Source organism: Apostichopus japonicus, chromosome 21, assembly GCF_037975245.1.
Source record: "Apostichopus japonicus isolate 1M-3 chromosome 21, ASM3797524v1, whole genome shotgun sequence".
In the NCBI taxonomy this organism is placed as follows: Eukaryota; Metazoa; Echinodermata; class Holothuroidea; order Aspidochirotida; family Stichopodidae; genus Apostichopus; species Apostichopus japonicus.
Genome location: NC_092581.1, coordinates 13,231,861 through 13,241,194, shown reverse-complemented (window position 1 = coordinate 13,241,194; position 9,334 = coordinate 13,231,861). Strand labels below are relative to the sequence as shown.

Here is a 9,334-nt window from a genome sequence, read left to right as displayed (position 1 = left end):
ATTATAGAAGTATCGTCATTCATATGTATACAAGCAGAATTATGCATAAACATAGAAGAGTGCCCCGTAAACAAAGAGCCTTCTCGCTTTGCAACATCTACACATGCAAACTTCAATGACCTTTCAAAGCCGCCGTAGTCAACTAAAGCATCATCTTAATAACTTTCTCAAGACGGGCTGACATTAAGAAATTGAGTTTTCTTGTTAAAGGGAAACATCATACAAATTAATAAATTTACCAATATTACCCCATAAAGAAATTCCTTCCTTCCTTTTTCACACGTCTTGTCAAAAACTTTCCGCTGTTTCGCAATTTTCGGCGACTTTAAATTATTTCGTGTATTATATGTCATTTATAGATTTCACCTTGAATCAGGCATAGAATATAAATAAGTAACAAAAACAGACGTAAACGAAGATACCCCTCTCCACCCCCGTCAAAAAAAAAAATCATTTAATCATAATCAAGATGTGATGTGATGTGATGTGACGAGTAGGCTCACAACTGTACTGACAAAAACTGAAAATAAAAAATACAGAAAGATCATGTTCACTGTACTCATACATGCCTCAGCATCGGATCTCTTTCATTGCGGCTGTGACCAAATGATCAAAATTGTGACATGTCCAGTTCAGCTTCAAGTTGTCATGTTTATTAAGCTTTAAATCGTTATAACATGTTGCTAATATTGTAAACTTGATTATAGGACCATAGAACAATTACATTTTTGAGAGACTAAGCCTATGTACTGTAAGTTGTTTATTTATACGCTTTTTCACCCACGTAATTCTGGGGAATACGCCACCCAGGCAGTACCAGAGGTAAATGCTCACTCTGTATTGTAATAAGGAGAGCAAAGATATGCATTACTAAGGCTGATAACACACTACGCAACATTATACACCAAACTAATGTGATTTATAATTCAGAAAGTGTTTTTTTACTCCTTTTACAATAATAGCTTTTGTCGAAGAGATATGACCCTACATTAGAGGTGTCATTTTTCTTCAAGTAGCACTCTGTTTTGAAGCGAAAAAATATTACATTCTCAGCGTGTACTATCTGTTATAGTGCCACGCTTCATCCATGTTTGATGAACCATTATTTCGCGTGTAAAAAGTATATACAATTGCAGTAACTGCTCTAGGTGAGCCACACATACATGTGTGAAGTGACCCTCACAGTTATTATTGAGGACTATTGTTAGTGTTAAAATACATTGTTTATTTAAACTTGATTTCATATGAAATGAACCATGTTGTTCGCATGATACAATTTTCTAGGCCATATAGACACACATAATAAGAAATGAGAAGGGGGAAATAGCGAACATATACAATGTGTATCAGGTTTTCTTTTAGTCTTTTTGTAAAGAGATGTCGTAAAATTAATGGGTTAGTTTACGTAAAAGTATTTACTTTCAAGATAAATATTTTGTAATCTGTATCGACCTGCACTCGTTCTCTGGGATCATGTCATTATTTTCAAAATTTTGAAAAGTCAACTGCAGAATTTCGGTGATGCCAAGTATAAAATCAATGAACCCAGTCGCCTGAAAATCCAATAGGAAAAAATATATATCATACACAAGAAAAGCAGCAGAAAGCGACAAAGCTGTGTGTTAAACGTTTATCGATTATAGTTCAACAACTGCGACAGTGGATTGGTTTAAATTATGGTACCCAAAAATTGCTTTAGGGTGATATTGCCCCCCGAAAGTATCAAATGTGAGATTACATATTATGAAAAACAATTATCCAGGCCTGGAAGTAGAACGGTTGAAACTATGACGTATAGTACACACAATTTGAACAGATAGTAAGCATAGGTTCCTATATGTATATATGTCGAAATTGTATCAATCGACGCAAGTGTTATGGTATCAATTAGGCATTTTTGATTTACGAAAATGTAACTAAAACTTCAACTTATAACTGTTTTCCCTTTATTCTTCTCCTTCTTCTTGTTCAGGTCAATGGAACGTGGCTACGGAGGTTATGATGGGCTGCCGAGTTCATAATTAGGCCTATGTACCATACCTGACATTGTCGGTAAATGTTACTATGTAAAACATAGATTTGCGCATGTAATAGTAATGCGTGTAATAGTATGTAATGTAATAGTATGTAATGCATGTATGTAATGCATGTGTGCATGTAATAGTATGTATGCATGTAATAGTATGTAATGTAATGTAATGTAATAGTATGTAATGTAATAGTATGTAATGTAATAGTATGTATGCATGTAATAGTATGTAATGTAATGTAATGTAATAGTATGTAATGTAGTAGTATGTAATGCATGTAATAGTAATGCGCATGTAATGTATAGCCAGTTGGGACAATTTCATAATACCTCTCTAAACCGTACACCAATACCATGCTCTCAAAAAGCACTGGTATTGACAGCACAAACAGTGTCTAACCTTGATCTGATAGAAACATGATATGCATACTGCTCGTACTGACAATACGAGTGCTCTGAAGCGGGACATGACACTACAGTATAGAAAAAACTTTTCCCAACTGGGTGATATATAGTCTGTGTAACAGAAAGTCATGCTCACAATCTACTCCGTCAATGCATTGATTTATCTGAATGTGAACGTACTGCAAAAATGACCATTAGCGGACTCCGTGATTCTTCGGTGGAGGGAGGGGGAGGGGGGGGACCCGGAAAGACAAGTAGAGATGTTTTTAAAGAAATAACGGGGCATAAGAAAACATCGGTAAAAGTATTTAGTAATGACCGTTCGCGAGGTGTACTAAAGTTTCCTTTATGTACCTGTTGTTTATACGAAATTATGTTTGTAGCTACTTTTTGTGAAGCAAAACATTTCAGAACCGCTTTTGGTTTGATTTATTCTATAATTTGGCCCCGTTTCACCCTGTACTGAACCATTAAAACATGTTTGCTCCTTACCAACCCCCCATCCTCCCCCATCTGGTTCCCCTATCCATACATATACTCTCCCTGGTCACCCTCCTCAATACTATCTTCAAACCCAATTTCACTTTCTTTGCCCCTTTTCTCTCTCATGGTTTTCTGATAATGTTGTTTTCATTCTTGTCACCTTTCGGTTTTTCAAAACCCGTTTTCCATGTCTTAAATTTTCCAATAAATATACGCTTTGCAATTTATACGCGAAGGTGAGTATACCCCTAATGTACATACGGTTGCCTAATTTAGTTTTCTCTATCCAAAGCAACATGTGCATATAGTGTTAAAGAATTTTCTCTTCCCTCCTCTCTCTCTCCTTTCTCTACTTAAAACTGGCGACGATAGGTTTTGATTGGTCGAAATCTCCTCTCGGAGAAAATTGTTCAAAGATAATACAAATAGATTGCTTGAGACTTCAGCGTCGTCAATATTTAAATCTCCATTGAAGCACACGGAAGGTAACAAATTATAGGAGCATACATCGGGTATAATATAACAACGTTAACTTTTTAGATATGTGGAAGTTTGTTTTGTCTTGCAAGGAGGAAAAAATATTATTCGTACGAAAAATTGATGAATTATTTTGTCAAGCGGAAAGGAGACAGCGATTAACAACATAAGTCAGACGATATTTGTTTTCATTCTACGTCAATTGGAATATGGTTAATATGCAATCTGGTATAGTTAAAGCCTGCGTATAGCAGTAAAATACGTACTACATTCGTGTTCAGTGCTATACTAACTGATGCAGCACATTGAGACAATTTCTCCACCCATGCATGTGAGCTGCGGGCGATTGGTAACTTGGTAAACACGTGTCATTAAGTTTGTAATCACCGCTTAGTCGTGAAGTAGACCATGTACTAATTTATGGGAACCATTTTTCATATTTTCTTTTCTTCTTCTTTCAAACGGATCACACATTTTCCTTAGGAGATCGGTTCCTGAATACCAGGTCACTGAAACATTCGTAATTTTGGTGAGTAGATTCCTTATATTATTTACTTTACTTTCATTTACATTAAAGCTACATTCAGTATTTCTACAATTGCTTTGTAGATGTATTATCTGCATTGGCAGAAACATCGTAACTCCTTCCATCCTTCCATCCGTCCATCCGTCCATCCGTCCATCCGTCCATTCGTCCATCCGTCCATCCGCCCCGGTTCCGTCCGTCCGTCCGTCCGTCCGTCCGTCCGTCCGTCCGTCCGTCCGTCCGTCCGTCCGTCCGTCCGTCCGTCCGTCCGTCCGTCCGTCTGTCTATCTGTCTATATGTATTATATAGGTTTGAAATGTTTATGCCAATGCAGATAATGCAGATAATTCTATGTGTTTTCGTAATAAAGTTGTAAAAGAAACTAACGTTAATGTCTTGAAGGCTTGAAGTAATTTTAGTGATTTAAGTAGTATAGGCTATTGTTTCAGATTCCTTACTTATGTCGGAGTGTCATAACACTATGCTTGCGGACTTGTGAAACGAGTACCAAAGCATGAGTACCAGTGTAAGTACATCTCCCATTGGAATGAAACGAGTACGACTATGAATACAAGGCTCCAATCTCGAGCACGTGTTTAATCTTTCACCATTATCGATACAATATTCTCAAAATGTGTTGAGCACGAGTACAGAGTAATTACAGTACGATGGTGAATACGAGTACCAAATATTGTACTCGAATACAAGTAACAAATATTGTACTCGAATACGAATACCAAATATTGTACTCGAATACGAGTATCAAATGTTGTACTCAATACCAGTGCAAGTCCATCATGATGTCCAATTACGAATACATTGCAACGTTGCAAGTGTACGGGTACGAGTATGGACTCACTATAAATAGAATGATAGATTGTTACAAAGTCAACGAAATGCATGTTGTGCACATTGGGCTCCTACAAACCAGCATTCAGAGTTCCTTCAGCTTTAACACCAACTCTCAGTGAGGTATTCCAAAGCATTGGTAGTATTAAGCACGAACATGATGCTAAGCTCCATTAAATCGTTATGTTGTGTTTTGATCAGCATGGTTAATCACTCGCTTTAAGAGGCTCACACGCAAAGCTGATTGTAACAATAGACAACAACATCTCCTTTCCAATAAAAAGAAATTTCGCAAAAGAGGAGATTAAAAACTATGACGCCAACAATGCTTTATATTAGAAAGAAGAAATTTCTTTTCTCACAAATAAGACATTTGAGGAAACTTCTTTCGAGTGACAGCAATGTTTTTTTTAGTTATTTTCTATATTTTATAGAATCACCCTCCTCTTATCCCCATCCCACTCTTACTTCCTCATCTCACCCTCCCCGACCCCACCCAGCCTTCCCCTCCGAAAGTTCGAATGTAATGCAATAATTGGCAATAAAACCACCAATGCTGCAAAAATACTTTTTGATTCAATATATCGATTTTGACATATTAAGTGACCAATTTGACAATGACAATGACAACAATTTATTTCCAGCAATTGTGTACAGAATATGAATGTTTAACAAAGTATAAACAAATATTTTGATATACAATACAATTTAGATAGAGAGGTACAAAGAAAAAAAGAAGAAAAAAACATTCATCATGTTAATTGATATACAGTGTTTAAGCTATACAAATGCATGGAAAAGGAGAAAAAAAGAAGCGCAATGCTTATAGAATGTTTTCCCCATTTGAATATAATAAATATATACATAATTAAGGCATAGGCCTATGTAAAAATAAATAAATGAATAAAAAGGCCGTTTTACCTCTATGTAGGTACGTATTCAAGTTTCGATGAGTTACTTAATAGGAAACTGATAACTCTATAAAATATGTACGACTGCATGGTTGGTTTATATGACTATTGCTGGTAATTATTACGCCAAACCCAAGAAAGAAAGAAATAAAACATCAGGCATGTTTTTAGCCTACTATATATAAACAAAGAATTGTTCGAAAATATTTATGAAATAGATTAGATAACGAGGCCTATATAAATATTGGATGGTCTAAAAAAATGCGGATTTTAAATTGAGAAAATAACCAAACTTTAGATACATTTCTCCAGGTAGTCTTTGCTTGACTGAGAGCTCAATTTGTTTCAGCCCCCACCCCCCATCTTTCCTGCCCATGGTGTAGCTGTAAAGGGGCACTTGTATATCTTTATGAAGAGCAAATTTATGCATTAAATTTGGGATCTTGCGTTATAATGTATGATTTGCATACGCTAGGATACCGTAACTTTCTCATTGACTAACCATGCAAAACCGAAGGGTTATATACTCCTTATCATTTCTCAATTAAGTATTCGTCAGATTATCATGTGATCTCTTAAGCCTTGTGTTGAAACTATATTTTTACATTCATGTACTTGAGAATTGAAGTCACTTTATCTCATTAGGTAACATATCTAGAATGATGCCTTATAATTTCTCAATTAACTTATTCGTCAGATTATAATGTAATCTCTTAAGCCTGGTGTTAAAACTATATATTAACATTCATGTACTTGAGAATTGTAATCTAGAAGGATACCCATGTTGCTTGTTAGGTTAACATACTACGGAAGGTTCTAGTTTTGGTTAAAATTAAAATCATCTTCCTAGTGGCGTCATAAAAATTAAGACCATTTGAGGTAATAAGTCACGGAGGTACATCTCATTCTTGATATATGCATACATGGGGCTATACCAAATTTAAGTTTCACTGTGTCTTACAGGGGAGTTTCACGCCACACTTGTATGCAAAAAAATCAGTAATTTGACCCATTACGAATATTGTTACAGTTTGTTAACATGTTGGATGTATAGTCGCAGAAAACATTTGAACAACCGGGGATGACCAACTATGTAGTTTTTAGACAAGATGCATGGACAACATATAGATACCACACTTAGTAACCAAACAAGGAACCAAACAAAAACAACACATCTTCATATACAAACTGTATTCGTACATAGGCGTGCACGCATACTTTACCTTATATCATTGATAGATTTATACTATAGGGTAGGTATTAATCTGTTGTTTTATAGGAATAGATATAGTTAAGACTTCGTATATGTTTCGTTTTAATAAGTAGCTGGTATACTGCTCTCCTAATACTGTCATTGATATCCTTGAGGGAATGGTCGCTCCTTTGTTTCCAAATAATGGTGGGTAAACAGCCGTTACCCATGTAGGAAGCATGGGTCTATATAGGGAGGCAGTTCTAGGGATGAGAGAGGTTCCAGGGGATGGGACTGAGGATTCGGAGTTGGTACATTGGGGAGGCTTCGGGTACTGTTTCCCTAATATTGCCATTGATAAACTTGTGGGTGGGGGGGGGGGGTTCTTTTCCCCCATATATACTGATGGTGAGCACAGCCTTTACAACGAAGGAGGGTTCTAAGGGGGAGGAGAAGGTTCCAAAGAGGGGAGGGCCGGGTTATAGAGGTGGACAGGAGTTTGGTTACTGCACTGGGTGGGCTTCGGATGTCAGGAACTTCTTTCCTAATACAGTTATTGAATAATTAACGTGTGGGTCGCTCCTTCATTTCTATGGACTGCGCAAGTAAACCATGAAGAGGCACAGTGAGTCGGTTCTAGGGGAGGGGTAAGGGGGGTAGATCTGAGAGAAGACATGAAGTAGGCTCCGGGCCACATGTACCGTTTTCTTATGTCATAGATCTACATGTGGGTATGTTCGTTCATGTACAAACCAACTACTTAGCTACTAGAACCGGTAAGTAAAACAGTACATGTTGATGTAAAATATATTAATTGGTACAAAACTGTGTACCCTACTCCCAAAGACAGGCAATAGTGATTCCCACAAGAGTAAACAGATGACGTCATCAGTATAAACAGTAGACCTTATAAGGGCATCCACTTTAGGTGGATCTGTTACTGATTGGTTGACTTGTTTATATGAAAATAATCTAAAACGTGTTTACTCTGCGAGAAATAGTAATAATAATAATAATAATAAGACTCCAGGGCTTATTTGAAACTACTTTATTATCGTCGACTCGAAAGTTTTTCTTCTGCTTTATTACTCTTAAACGATTTATAGATACATAATTACATCAGTGAGCGACTGGCTGACCTTGAATTTTCAAGCTATACAAATTACCGGGCCTATTAAGTTTGGTCTTGCAAACCACCTGCAACACGATAAGCTTGTCAAAATTTCATTTTCAACATTGCAATAAGTTTTGCTTTTTAGAAGAAAAAAATAGTGTAAAATAAATTGTCATCTTCTGTGTTGATTATTATTATTGTAAGCAGTAACGAGATTGGTTTCAGGTCTCAACAGTGACATATTTGATGAAGTTTTGAAATGATTGTTAAAACAAGAAATTATAACAGCAAACAACACACTTGTATGACATGTACAACACGTACAATTGTTTTATGTAACAATGTAATCAACACACAGATGGGAATTTGTTATCTATCGGGCTATTTCCGCTAAAAAAAAAAAAAAAAACGCAATTCCATCACTTCATATTTAAGAATTGATATTTATGTACAGTGCCACTTTACCGGAAATAATAATAAAGGAACCTTCGTCGTATAGCTGTGCATAGAACACTGTATTTGGCACAACACTAACAGAGGCTTATAGACTTTGTTGATACCACCGAAAATTGGCAATATATTTATACATATATAACAGATATGAAAAGAAATATGAAAACGAAATAGGTTTTACTTCAAGGCATGTGTAAAATACCAAGAACATGTATATAGTTATTGGCACTTCTCCAGTTTTTTTTTTATTGATGTTCGCTCGCTGCATTTATTATATGGAAGTATTGGTAACTAATAAGATGCTGTAATGTTACTGAGGGGGAGTAAGCCTATGCGTAACATTTGAAAGAAAACAAAGAGTTATCATGATATTCCTCAAGAGAGATAGCAGCAATGACTCAGAGAGAAAGAGAGTATAAAGTCATAGTTTGTGATTATTGAACAATTGAGCGAAGTGATAGGTTAGCCTCATCGTATATTGTGTAATAAAAAAAAATAATAATAATTATATATATATATATATATATATATATATATATATCATACAATAATATTGTATCATAATGCTATAAAATGAAACATCCTCAATAACATTGTTGCACATAATATTTCATGGTAAACAATGATATAGTATGATAACAATTACATTGTTATTTTTTTTATTATTATTACAATACAATATAGTATTGTTTACTAGCATGTGAATCGGTTGGATTGTAAGTGTTGCAAATTGTAACAAATAAGGATTCGAAGCCCTAACTTTTAAATCAAATAACTTCTTCAAGAGTACTACCAAGACACTGCAGTAAAGATGGACAATATAGCTGTAAAAGATGGAGAATCTTGATTTTAAAAGACGAAGGCTCTTGACTGTAATATACGGAGGCTCTTGCTT

The 9,334-nt window shown here is 35.6% G+C and overlaps 1 protein-coding gene across 5 annotated transcripts in view; it reads left to right on the top strand.

The window, feature by feature from the left end:
• Nucleotides 1–1,992: 1,992 nt before the first annotated feature.
• Nucleotides 1,993–9,334, top strand: part of LOC139962600 (uncharacterized) — a 139,795-nt gene continuing 132,453 nt past the window's right edge. For 3 of the 5 annotated variants that reach the window (XM_071962735.1, XM_071962731.1, XM_071962734.1), the window contains exon 1: nt 3,364–3,923. The gene's annotated coding sequence lies outside the window, so the exon portion shown is untranslated. Of the gene's footprint in view, nt 2,053–3,357; nt 3,924–9,334 lie in introns of those variants that run through there. The other 2 variants (XM_071962732.1, XM_071962733.1) reach the window with 2 other exon arrangements.